We start from the raw sequence: 14601 nt of genomic DNA, 5'->3' as shown, positions 1-14601 counted from the left end.
GGACAGAAAGAGCGCCTGGACATTACAAAGAATCTTTGCATGCCCTGATCTGACAATGAACAAAACCAGAAATCTTCTACTCTATTCATTACTCTAAATTTCCATCAATAAATCTTTATATGTGTTCATGTCTTTTTATAATATACTTTTAAAATCAAATTGATCACATAGACAGGAGCCCTACAAAATAAAATTTTGCCTGGGGCTCTGTATACTCTACATGATCCTGACCTATGGACCTGCCCCATTTCTTTTACTATTTGAGCAGAACACTGGTTCGTGCTTGGGTTTCTAAAGCGGAGGTGAGAGCTGCTCTCAACCAAGTACAGAATCTAAGACACACTGGTCTAGTCAGGGACCTGGAAAAGCAAAGAGAACAAAGTGTTTCAGAGAGAGGTCCTGTGAGCATGAGAACCCCAAAGAAAGATCCAAAGAGAGAGTACTCCACATAGAAGCAAGACTTTATATTCTAACATTTTATCTTCCCCATAGCACTGCCCTCTTGCACAAAGGACCGATAAGCTCCTCAGCTTTAGTTTATATCAATCACCTTGATGGGTGAAGCAGGAAAGAGTCTGGAGCCCCCTGAAGAAGTTATATTATGTCACTTAAGAACAGCATTTTTGTATTTTAAAATGTGATTTCTATGAAACATGGGAAAGCAGATAGACTGGTGAAGAGCTAAGTCAAAAGAGGAGTACTTGGGGCACACAATTAAAAGCAAAATAGAGAAGAAAAAAAGCAGGATAGTGAATTCTAGTGTGGTCAATAGTCTCCAAAGATGATCCCAAGTAATTCTTCCTTTACCTGTGCATGCATATCCAAAGGTGAAGTCTAATTTCCCTCCTCTTAAGTCTGGGTTGGCTTTAGTGACTTGTTGACCAATAGAATTCAGCAGAAATGATATTTTAGTCCTTCTGAGCCTTTATTATAAGAACCTTTGCAGCTTCTGCCTGGATGTCTGATAACACTGGCTCTTGGGACACTCCGTCTTAGGTACCAGAGACCGTACATAGGAAGACCTGATCGCTCTGCAGGTAGAGAAGCCACATGGAGGAGCACCGAGGCATCAGACATATGACCGAGCCATCTTTCACATCCAGCCCACTGTAACCTACACATGACACCAGTCTCAGCCACTATCTGCTGCAGTTGCATGGAAGACCCAAGAAGAACCATCTGGCTAAGCCCAACCAATGCACAGAACTATGAGAGATGATAATAAATTGTTGTTTTACAACACTAAATTTGGAGGTGGTTTATTATGTGGCATTGATAACAAAGATAGCCAGGAAAAGTAATTAAATTCCCCTCTCTGGGAAGCATAGGAGAAGATTGATTGACATGTATGCCTCAAATGGAGGATGCTAGACTGTCTAAAGTTACCAAGGGCTCCTGTCTTCTCAGAAGATAAACAGAGGAGCATTGACAAGGTAATAACCAGAAATCTGAAAGCAATCCAATCAAGTACTACCAACAGAGAGTAGAGATGATAGTTTGAGATGAAAGTTTTATCTGGTCTCTTTCTTGAGTCAGCTCATTCAGTGAGGTCTTAGGAACGTGGAAGGCATACTTATGAGCAGGTTTACTCCAAGGTCACTGAGTCTACAAAAAGTCCCTTTTTTTTTTTTTTTTATATAATATACCTTTAAATATGTGTTGCAAACTGAGTGGCTCTTAAGTTGAACAATAAATTTTAGGTGTAAGGAGAAGTTCTGTCACAGAGAACAAAACTATTACAAAATAACTAATAATGACTCCTGTGGGTGCTGTAGCCCTAGGTTGCAGATCGCTTAGAAGCATTACACAGCCAATGTATGGAAGATGGAAACAAGTGTATGAAAAATGATTTAGCAGAGTCAGTGCATACAGGGGAAAGTGGCCAGTAGCAAAGCTGGATGTAGAGAGGTAAAGTAGCACCTTTATTCATTCTATTTCTCTCACCTCTGTTCATGTCATTGTTTCTTTTTGTTTATTGTTCTCTTAAGGAATTTTGTAGTTGTTATTTGTTTTATGCATTTTTCTATTTATGTGAGCCATTTTTATGCTTAAGATAGGTATCATCATTTGCTGTCATATTTATCTATAAATCCTTTTTACCATTTTTTTAATTGGATTTGCTTTTAAAATTCAACAGTCCTTCCCACTCTGTAGGTTTGAATAAATATTGAGGTATTATCTTCCTGTTTTGTTTTTTGAGATCACAAAATATTTAATCAAGCCCAAGTTGTTTTATCATCTTCATATGGCTGTTTTTGACAGAAGCTAAAGAAAATTATTCAATAATGAGGAAATGACCAATTGAGTGTATCCAATTGTCTTCTTTATCCAATGTGGCTTCTAAGAGAATAAGGTTGATTGAATATGTTATTTAAACCAACTAAAAGAATAAATTTGACTGGAAAGATGTTGCTTTTATGACTGCATATAAATCCAATTGAAATGAGAAAAGGTTTTAATGATCTATTTATATGTTGTTCTTACTGGTTTGGAAATTCTTCATAAGATACTAAATTGCATAGTGTAGTCTTTTGCAAAACATGTAGCATCAGAAAACTAATTCTGCAGAATGTTAATTTGTACTGCACACACACAAAAAACGTTTTGTAATAAAACACTTAAGGGAAATGCTAGTTTGAACAAGATTTTCTTTTTTGCTCAAAGACTTCTTAGAGAATTTAATGTGTATCATGAATTTCCAAGAGTGTGATGTAACATGCAGCACTGCATAACCTTACTCCTCAACCATGGCCTCCCCTGCCCTCCCTCTGTCTCTGCCAGAGCATCTTGCAGGCCTCACGCTCTATGAAACATATTTTGGGAAACACTAAAAAGGCCATGAAACTGGATGTTATGAAATCTTGAATAAAGCCCTTAGACACACTAAGAACAGTTTTCCCAATTGTATAATAATCCCTAGACTTTCACAATGATTAGAAATCTGTGAAATGGTCTCCAATAGAGTGTAGTCTACTCTTGTGCAGTTCTAGCTGTAGGTCCTTTGTATACGTGTTGCCTAATGAATCCACAAGCACTATGAATCAGCACCTGAATTCAGTGAGATCTCTTCTAAAACTAAAAATGTGGAAGAAATATTAGGTGACTTCTAAGGTTCTTTCCTCTTTTGACATTCTTGGTGTAAAAATCAACACTTTGGCTTGTGTTGCAAAAACAGCTTACAATATCCTGGCTTCTACAGTGCTATTTGTTCATGGAATTTTGTCTGTGGTACACCTGGGAAGTTTGAATAAACAAGAAGAAATGTAGCTTGGGTTTCCTGTATGTAGGGCCACCATACCTTCTGGTTTGTCCCAACCATTTGTCCTTTATACTTGGTGTCCTAGCATAACCATTAATACCATCCACTCTTACTTCAAAGTCTAGATGATTTTGTTGTGAGGTTGCTCGCACAGAGGAACCCGAGACCAATGTTGGTATTACAGTTCTTTATTAGTTAACAGCTCTTTTTGGTGTTACAGCTCTTTTTGATGCTACAGCACTTTATTGCTTGCAAGTAAGGAGAGCATCAACATCAGGCTAGTGTCTCCCGGAATGAAGGAAAGGGACAGCCTTATATAGCCAAAACTTCCCACCCAAGTTCTCATGTAGGTCCTCTTATGCAAATGAGGGATGCAAGTCTATTAAATCAGATTGGTTGGCTATGAGACATAGCTCATTGGTCAGTTCTGGAGCCAAATTTGCATTTGGCCCTTAGGGCATTGCAAAACCACTGTTACCTTTCCTTAGCACATGGGTGCAGGAAGCAACTAGGTTACACACAGCCAAGCATAAAATTTCTAAAACAGTCTCTCCAGCGGAAGGGGGCAGGTTTAACAATCAGAAAGTGCTCAGGGTTCCCTGCTTCAATTTAAATGATAAAATTATGTGGTTACTCTGTCTACACTCTCAAGACCAACCACCTCCCTGGTTCTTGACAATTTTTTAAAACAGATAGCAGAGTTTCTTTCTTTGTTTTCTTTAAATGTAAACTAAGTGTAGGTACTATCCTAATGAAGGACTTTTCATGTACTATCTTATTTAATTCTCACAAAACTCTGTAAGGTTAGTACTATTATTATCCCCATTGACAGATGGAGAAACTTCCATACAACTTTCAGTGTAAGTGAGGGAGGTTTGAGCACCAACAATCTGATTTCAGAGTGTCCTCTCTTAAATCTACACTACAATATTTATTTGAACCTAAAATGCCAATTATTGATCAGTCAGGCCGGCACAGAGATTCTTCTGGAAGGAACACTGTGGTGGCTGCCCAGAGAGAGCCCAGGTCCAGTTCAAACTTGTATTGGTTGGTGATGGTGGTACTGGAAAAACTACATTCATGAAACATCACTGGACTGGTGAATTTGAGAAGTATGTAGCCACCTTGGGTGTTGGGGTCCATTCTCTCATGTTCCATACTAACAGAAGTCCTATTGAGTTCAATGTATGGCATACAGCTGGCCAGGAGAAATTTGGTGGACTGAGAGACAGTTCTTATATCCAAGCCCAGTGTGCCATTATAATGTTTGATGTAACCTTGAGAGTTACTTACAAGAATCTGCCTAACTGGCATAGAGACTCGGTACGAGTATGTGAAAACATCACCATTGTGTTGTGTGGCAACAAAGTGGATATTAAGGACAGGAAAGCAAAGGCAAAATCTATTGCCTTCCACTGAAAGAAGAAATCTGCAGTACTATGACATTTCTGTCAAAAGTAACTACAACTTTGAAAAGCCCTTCCTGTGGCTTGCACAGAAGCTCATTGGAGACCATAACCTGGAGTTTGTTGCCATGTCTGCTCTTGCCCCACCAGATGTTGTCATGGACCCAGCTTTGGCAGTACAGTATGAGCAAGATTTAGAAGCTGCTCAGACAACTGCTCTCCCAAATGAGGATGATGACCTGTGAGAGAGAAGCTGGAGCCCAGCGTCAGAAGTCTGGTTTTACAGGCAGCTGTCTTGTGATGTCAGCAGGGCAGCGTGTGTGCCACTTTATTATCTAGCTACGCAGAACATGTGTTTCATCTGTGGGATGCTGAAAGAGATGAATGGGCTTTGGAGTGAATGTGGAAGTTAAAAAAATACCTTCATTGTTTGGACTTGCATATTTAACTGTTTTGGAATGCAGTCGATTTCCTGAGTTTCAAAAAGATTGCTATAGTCACATCACAGTATTCAGTGGTGAAATCCTGTTACTGTCATTCCCTTTTCATTAAGAATCAGAATAAAGTTGTGTTTTAAATATCTAAAAAAAAAAGTGTTGATTATTATAGTGCTAAAACGTATGGCACATTTTATCCTTTTGCTTAAACTATTTCTTCATTTCTTCATTGGAATATTTTGCTCACCCCCACCCTCCTTTGTCCATAGTCCTGTTAATTCCATCAGTCTTTGCTTGTGAGTGGCATTCACCACAAAAACTTCTGCTTATACTCTAGCTCATGATGACATGTTATTACTTGGAATTTTACTGGCAGTTTTGTCTCTGCCCTCGTTTCATCATATATTCAGATATTCCCTTTGAGAGTCATAAATGATTCAATGATTGTCTGCCAGTTCCCAAACCAGAGTAAAGTTCTTGCAGGCCGGGGATGATGACTGACCCCATGCTTTCCAAAGTGCTTCCTAAAGGGCAGTGCTGTCACAGTCAATATCATCTCAACTCTTTATTCCCACAGGGAAAGAAAATGCAAAGAATAATGAAAAAAATCCATAGCTTCAAAATGTCGGTGTAATTTTAGCTATTAGTTAAGTATCAGTAGTATTGTGGGGGTATATAGCTCTGACTTTGTTCTTTGGTGACATGAGACAATTATTTTCTCAGTTTCCACATCTGTAGATGATTATCTGTGCAAAAAACATATGCCCTGTCTATTTTACAAGGATTTTACATGGATCTAAAGAGACAATAGTTAGAGAAGTGCTTTTTATGTGCTATACATAAAAAGGGGTTCATTACTAACAATTATAAAGTGTCTTGAATCTACAGGCATTTCTTTCTAATCAGAGAGAAGAGAAATTGGTAAACAATATTTTCTTAATCCAGTTTAAAATCTGATTTTGCCCAGTTAATTCTAATAATCTGATGGGAGTGGCAAACTGATACACAAATCACCAAACAGCTTCCAGGACAGCTCAAGCATATTGCAGGATTTAGTCTGAGCTAGGAGCATATGCTAGCTCCTCCTGTTAAAATGCAAATAAGCTTTCTAGAGAAGTTGATTCACTTGAGGCAGTCGGACAGCAGGCAACGTAACATCTCCTGCACTGTAGACACAAATAAGGCATCCAGGGGTTACTAGGATCTTCGCCTGTTCAATGTTGCTCCATTGCTCTTCATTTGGTGTTTCCATCCACTCAGCTCACCTGTTTCCCACGATGAGCTTCTAACATGTCCCAGGTGGATTGCTGAGCTACAATCCAATAACACTTGGTGCCAGGAAATTAATTTTCTGATGTTCCTGCTTCAATTCCCTTTTATTGCACCTGAAATTTGTCTTACATTTTCCCTCACCACCACCAACTACAAATATATATTTCCTTCAATATTCTTCCATCCTAGGGAAGGCTGTAGGTCAAAAGAGGTTGGTATAGAAATGCAGAGACATCCTGTCAGGACCAGATGGCAAAAAAAAGAATCTAGTCGGAATTGCCTAGGAATTGCCTGTAGAATAGGCAGTCCTTCTCCGCCTCCAATGTCCCCTTAGTGGTTTGCAATCAATACAACAAATAAACTTGATGTAGTAAACTCCTCTCGGGTCAAATTGGCCATTACTCTCTCAGGGCACAATCTCTCGCCTCTTTTCCAGGTTTCCCTGTTTAGTGAAAGCTTTCCTTAGAGAGACCATTTCCAAGTCTCTTTGAACTCTGCTGGGAAGATTATTTTTCATCTTTGTAAGTCACCTTAATAGTCTTTTCCCAAGGAAATTTATAATGCAGACATAGCCTAATGTTTCTCTCCTTGTATTTGGTTTTATGTGAAAAATAAAGTAAGAATTTCCATTATTGAGAATGGGGAAGGGGAAGAAAGTCACATTTGTTGAGCTCCTATAATTCGCTAGGCAATGTTCTCTGTGCTTTGCATAATTTATTTCATGCAGTTCTCATATCAACTCAGTGAAATAGGCATTGTTATCCTGCTTTAAGAACAATATATCCAATTCTCAGAGAGCTGGAGTAACAGTTCCAAAATAGATCTGGAATTTGGGCCTAGGTCTGCCCAGACACAAATGCTTTTTGGTATATGAGCTGGGAGTGATAGAATATTCTGGCTTTTTCAACTTTCTGATTAATTGAGAGAGAACCAGAAAAAATATTTTTATTCTAAAACATTCTTGATCATAGTGTTTCTGAAAATAAACAATTGCTTTTTAAGTAATGAATGCTCTTTAATATTTCTAATTAAGTTCTTTTTTTAAAGATAATTGTAGATTCATAGGCAGTTGTAAGAAATAATGCAGAGAAATCTCGTGAATCCTTTACCCAGTTTCCCTTAATGGTAACATCCTGAAAAACCATAGCACGATATCAAACCAGGATATTAACACTGAACATCAAGGTGCTGAACATTTCCATCCCTCATGCTGTCCTTCCACAGCCACACTCATTTCTTTCAGCCTCCACTTCCTAATTAACAAGTAACCACTCATCTGTTCTCCATTTCTTTAATTTTGTCATTTCAAGAATGTTTTCTAGATGGAACCACACCGTATGTAAATGTATGGCACTGGGTTTTTTTCACTCAACATCATTCTCTGGAGATTCATTCAGGTTTTATTGCTGAATGGTAGTCCATGATATGGATGTAGCACAGATTGTTTAACGATTCATACATTGACAGACATCTGGGTCAATTTTGGTTTCTGCCTATTATGAGTAAAACTGCTATGAGCATTCACATATAGGTGTTTGTGTGACAGATGCCTGATTTTCTCTGGGATAAATGCAATTATTGGGTTATATGGTAGTTGCATGTTTAATTTTTAAGAAAAAGTCAAATTTTTCCAAAGTGGTTGTATAATGTTACATTCCTACCAGCAATATCTGAGTGATTCCATTTTTCTTCATCCTCACCAGCATTTGCACTGTCACTGTTTTTATTTTATTTTTTTTTTTATTTTAATCAGTTTGGCAAGAATGTAATAATATTTCATTATGATTTTAATTTGCATTTTTAAATGACTAATGATGTTCAGCATTTTTTTCATGTGCTTATTTTCCACTTCTACTGAGTAAATTATTTAGTAAAATGTCCCTTTAGGTCTTTTTTCCAGATTCTAATTGGATTGATTTTTTTTTTTTTTTTTTTTTTTTTTACTGTTGAGGTTCGAGTTTTTTATTTTCTGGACATTAATCCTTTGTCACATACATGGTTTGCAAGTATTTTCTCCCACTTTGTGACTTGTCTTTTCATCCTCTTAGCAGCATCTTTTAGAGAGAAAAAGTTTTTAATTGTTGTGAAGTATGATTTATCAATTTTTCATTTTTGCCCCATGTTTTTGGTGTCAAGTCTAAGAACTCTTTGCCTAGCTCTACATTCCACAGATTTTCCCCCATTGAATTGTTTTTGCACCTTCTTTGAAAATCAGTTGGGCTTATTTGTGTGACTCTATTTCTGATTTTCTACTCTGTTTCATCCATCTATATGTCTATCTCTCTACAATACCAAAGAGTCTTGATGAATGCAGCTATATAAATTCTGAAATGAGGTAGACTGATTCCTCCTACTTTTTTTTTTCAAAATTGTTTTAGCTATTCTAGTTCCTTTATTTTTCCATAGCATTTTTTCTTCCATAACATCTCTTCTACCATATATTTTTCCCTGATTGTTTCTTCTTTTATCCTCAAAAAAGATTTTGAAGTCTCTTTTCTTCTCAGAGAATATTGTAAAAACTACAATATTTTCCTTACTTGGGTTTTCCACTAATAACTTGTTAACTTGGACATATTTGTTTCTTCTTATTCTTCACAGCCAACTTTTTACAACTTTTTTTTTTTCCCCAAGTCTGTTCTGCAGATGCTTACCTTAGTCTTTATTTTTTGGTAATAAAGTATACTAAACTGAACTCATCCGTTCTCATTCAAAATAATATATACTTGGGATCTCAGAATAATATTATAATTTACTAACTTGAACCATGTCAACAAGCAGTTTTTAAGTACCGTGCTATGAATTGTGGGCTATACAAGAAAGGACACTATCTCTGACTGTATTGAATTTACAATCTTGTTAGATGAGTACCTGTATTTACCTCAAATCTGTAATAAACTAAAAGTATAATAAGCTACCGAAATAAACAAAAATTCCTAAATAAAAATTCAGTTATAAAACTGAGTAATCACTTTTCTCACTGTGCTTTATTTCCAGGGTATACAGAGACAATTAAAACCCATGTCTAAATACATTTAATTTACAACACACTGTGATAACTCCTACAGAGTCATAACGGAAGATACAACAAAATTCCACGTACGTACAAGGGAAAGGAAGATTGGCACAGGCACTGTTCTAGATACTTTGTAGTGATTCACTTCATTCCATCTTCACTATGAGGAAATTTACCTCCAAAAGGTTAAGTTATTCACTTAGGGTCACACATTTTAAAATGTCAAGAATTAGCACTCTAGTTGACACAGTATATCAATGAATACTGGTTGAATGAATGAATCGTAGAGGACAATATGATTTGAAGTCTATCCTGATGATAAACCCATGTTACTTTTCCTAGGCTCCATTGCTTTAAGTATCTTAGGATCCACCGGAGCTGGACACTGAAAGATGGAGAACATTTCAAGGTGATAAATAAACAAAGATAATTTCTCTTCTTAGTTTTATGGGTGTTCAATGAAGGGAAATTTTATTATAAAAAGTCTTCATAATGGAGATGAGATCTGATCAAGGCCATAGGGTGAATGTATATGATGAATAAAGAGGAAAGAGATATTGAGGTGGGAATGTCTAAGGTTAATAAATAGATCTTCCGGATGGTTTCAAGATGGCGGCGGCTGCGGCGGCTGGCGCGGAGTAGCTGAGGTGGAAAAGGTGGCCACTGGGCCTCAGGCAGCCGGGAAACTTGTGGACCTTTCTCTGGCCATCTCTTAAGGGAGGACTGCTGCTGCTGGCCGGTCGTGGGGGCTCAACGCCACTTTGCCCCCGGCAGGAGAGGCTGCCTCATTTACAGGCAACAGCTTTGAAGTGTGGAGCAGGAAAAGAACTGATTCTTAGCTGCAAAAGCGAGTCTTGAAACAGGGAACACGGCGCCAGGGCTGCTGTGGATGCAGCCAGGATCCCGGAGGCTGGGGCCGCACTGAAGGAGGCCAGCTGCCCTATCCAGGATTCGAGGTTTCAGGCCGGCATTAAAGAAGACTCCTGGGAGCGCCCGAGCGGCGCCGCGACTGAACAGCCCGAGGCGGCAGCGCCGAGAACACGGAAGGCAACAAACCAGAGACAGAGCGAGCGCCCGACCTGGCACAGCACTGTGAGTGATCCCTGGCAAAGCTCTGTTCGGGGGGTGGATGCCCACGCGGCTCCCCGCCTGCACCACCAGGCCACTCATTGCCCCGGTGCTGCCTCCATTTTCCCAGGTGCGGGCAGCTCCGCCCTGCTCGGCCATCACTGAGCCCATTTGCTTGGCCTGGCGCGGGGCTTTCCGGACCCTGCGGGCCGACCTCCTCTCCCACTCCCTCCACGGTTCTCTGGCAGGGCTGGGGGTGTGGGGCGTCCCGACCAGTTTTGGGAGGGCTAGGAAGTACGGGCGGGCCGACTGTCACTCCACCACACCCTGGACTCCGGCCCCGGTAAACTTCCTGTTACTGGGAGGCAGATACCATCTCTGCGACCACCAGTTTGGAAAAAAGCCTAACGAATTTCTGGTTGGGAATAGTGTGGTAGGAGAGTTCCCAGGTCTGCTTGAACCTGCCGGAGAGCAGGCTGCAGGCGGGCACTAGACTCGGTTTATACCGGGGGGATACAAAGGTGAACAAGACCCGAGAAAGATCTACACAGTGCTACAAAGGCACCCAGAGAGACTGGTCGTCTGTGCCTAGCAGAAACCTGGTAGACTTCCTGGGCGAGGCGGTGCTGAGCAGGGTCTTGAAGGCCCAGCTGATAGACGAGGGGTGCAGAAGACACGCCCCAACCCAGCACAGTGTGCACAGAGGGGGGAGACGTGCGGCCAGGGAGGCGGAGACTCGACAGAAACCACACACCCGGTGGGGTCGCCACTGCACGATCTAACAGCCTGGGCCAGAGCACACTGAACGGGGAGAAGTCCTGTACAGAAAGTGAAAGCTCAACAGAGATCACACACCCTGTGGTACGTGATCCACCAGCCCAGCAGAGTACAAGCTGACCAGAAAGGTGGATCCCCGGAGAAGCCCAAGACCCGAGGCAACCACACACACAAGACACTAGAGGCCAACTGAGCAGTCACGGCGGGAGCCATACCAAATTGGCAACCACAGCAACATCCTAGTTAGTCATTAGTCTTAAACCGGTGGACTGTGAAACCCCCTGCCACAATGAATAAACACCAAAAAAAAGACACCAGAAATACAAAAAATCAAGAAAGTACACCACCAAAAGTTAATAAATCTCATACTCTAGATCCTATAGAACAAGAAGCCCTTGAAATAACTGATAAGGAATTTCGAGTGATAATTCTAAGGAAACTGAATGAGATACAAGAAAACTCAGCTAGACATCATGATGAAATGAGGAAAAGTATACAGGATCTGAAAGAGGAAATATACAAGGAAATCAATGTCCTGAAAAAAAATGTAGCAGAACTTGCTGAACTGAAGAAGTTATTCAGCGAAATAAAAAACACAACGGAGAGTTTAACCAGCAGGCTTGTCGAAGTTGAAGAGAGAACCTCTGAACTTGAAGATGGGCTGTTTGAAATAACACAAGCAGACAAAAAGAAAGAAAAAAGAATCAAGGACATGGAAGAAAATCTGAGAGAGATATCAGACAACCTCAAGCGCTCGAATATCCGAGTCATGGGTATTCCAGAAGGGGAGGAAAATGGAGATTCCATTGAAAACATATTCAACAAAATAGTGGCAGAAAACTTCCCAGGTATAGGAAAAATCACAGATCTTCAGATCCAGGAAGCTCAACGATCTCCAAACGTATTCAACCCAAAAAGGCCTTCTCCAAGACATGTCATAGTCAAATTGGCAAAACTCAGAGACAAAGAGAGAATCTTAAAAGCTGCAAGAGAGAAGCGTCAAATCACCTATAAGGGAGCCCCAATCAGGTTAACATCAGACTTTTCATCACAAACCCTAAAAGCTAGAAAGGAATGGGATGATATTTTCAAAATACTAAAAGACAAAGATTGCCAGCCAAGAATACTCTACCCTGCAAGGCTATCCTTCCGAAATGAGGGGCAAATAGTATATTTCTCAGACAAACAAAAACTGCGGGAGTTCACTACCACAAGACCACCCTTACAAGAAATCCTCAAGGGAGTACTGGGTTTGGTTCCTGAAAAATAACTACCACTGCCATAAAAACCTAAGAAAAATCTAAACCCGCTAGTACAATAAAAATGGCATTCATGAAGAGAAAACAAGCTAACAAAAACACTATCTACAACCTAAGGAACCAACAAACAAAGAAACCAAACAGTAAATCAGAAAGCAAGGAACAAAAGACACCTAAGACAACCAAACAACCAATAAAATGCTAGGAATAAATCAACACCTTTCAATAACAACTCTTAATGTTAAAGGCTTAAATTCCCCAATTAAAAGACACAGACTGGCTGACTGGATCAAAAAGCAGGACCCAACTATATGCTGCCTACAAGAGACCCACCTCACCCATAAAGATTCACACAGACTAAGAGTAAAAGGATGGAAAAAGATTTACCATGCAAACAGAAAAGAAAAACGAGCTGGAGTGGCTATTCTTATATCTGACAAAATAGACTTTAAACTAAAAACCATAAAAAGAGACAATGAGGGACACTACTTAATGATAAAAGGACTGATCCATCAAGAAGACATAACAATCATAAATATGTACGCACCCAATGTTGGAGCAGCCAGATTTATAAAACAAACTCTATTAGACCTAAAGAAGGAAATAGACACTAATACCATAATAGCAGGGGACCTGAACACTCCACTGTCAATATTAGACAGATCATCTAGGCAAAGAATCAGTAGAGAAACACAAGATCTAAACAAGACTCTAGACCAATTGGAATTGGCAGATATCTACAGAACATTCCACCCAACAACCTCAGAATATTCATTCTTCTCATCAGCACATGGATCATTCTCCAAGATAGATCACATATTAGGTCACAAATCAAGTCTCAATAAATTCAAAAAAATTGGAATTATCCCATGTATCTTCTCAGACCACAATGGATTAAAACTAGAAATTAATAACAAACAAAACTCTGGAAACTATACAAACACATGGAAATTAAACAGCATTCTACTTAATGACATATGGGTCCAAGAAGAAATCAAGCAGGAAATCAAAAAGTTTATTGAAACTAATGAAAACAATGATACATCATACCAAAACCTGTGGGATACTGCAAAAGCAGTATTGAGGGGAAAATTTATTGCATTAAATGCTCACTTCAGAAGAATGGAAAGATGGCAAGTGAACAACCTAACACTTCACCTTAAAGAACTAGAAAAACAAGAACAATCCAACCCTAAAGTTAGCAGACGGAAAGAAATCATTAAGATCAGAGCAGAACTGAATGAAATTGAAAACCAAAAAACAATTCAAAAGATCAACGAATCAAAAAGTTGGTTTTTTGAAAAGATAAATAAAATTGACAAACCATTAGCATGGCTAACAAAAAAAAGAAGAGAGAAGACTCAAATAACAAAAATTAGAAATGAAAAAGGCGATATTACAACTGATTCATCTGAAATACAAGGAATCATTCGAGACTACTATAAACAACTATACGCCAACAAATTTGAAAATCTGGAGGAAATGGATAAATTTCTGGACACACACAAGCTCCCAAAACTGAACCGTGAAGACGTAGAAAATTTGAACAGACCAATAACAATAAAGGAGATTGAAGCTGTTATCAGAAGGCTCCCAACAAAGAAAAGCCCAGGACCAGATGGATTCACAGCAGAATTTTACCAAACATTCAAAGAGGAATTGACACCGATTCTTTACAAACTATTCCAAAAGATTGAAACAGACGCAAATCTCCCAAACTCATTCTATGAAGCAAACATCATCCTGATACCAAAACCAGGTAAAGATATAACCAAAAAAGAAAACTACAGGCCGATATCCTTGATGAATATAGATGCAAAAATCCTCACTAAAATACTAGCAAACAGAATACAGCAACACATACGAAAAATTATTCATCACGATCAAGTGGGATTCATCCCAGGGATGCAAGGTTGGTTCAACATACGCAAATCAATAAATGTGATACACCATATTAATAAACTCAAACACAAGGACCATATGATCATCTCTATAGATGCTGAAAAAGCATTTGATAAAGTTCAGCACTCATTCATGACAAAGACCCTCTATAAGTTAGGTATAGAGGGAAAGTATCTCAACATAATTAAAGCCATATATGCCAAACCCA

General features: G+C 39.2%; 1 pseudogene; it reads left to right on the top strand.

The window, feature by feature from the left end:
- Positions 1-4091: 4091 nt before the first annotated feature.
- LOC134363719 (GTP-binding nuclear protein Ran-like) lies at positions 4092-4910 on the top strand (annotated as a pseudogene).
- Positions 4911-14601: the final 9691 nt, after the last annotated feature.

Source organism: Cynocephalus volans, chromosome 15 (genome assembly GCF_027409185.1).
Source record: "Cynocephalus volans isolate mCynVol1 chromosome 15, mCynVol1.pri, whole genome shotgun sequence".
NCBI lineage: Eukaryota > Metazoa > Chordata > Mammalia > Dermoptera > Cynocephalidae > Cynocephalus > Cynocephalus volans.
The sequence above is the reverse complement of the archived record's forward strand: the minus strand, read 5'-3'. Positions and strand labels throughout refer to the sequence as shown.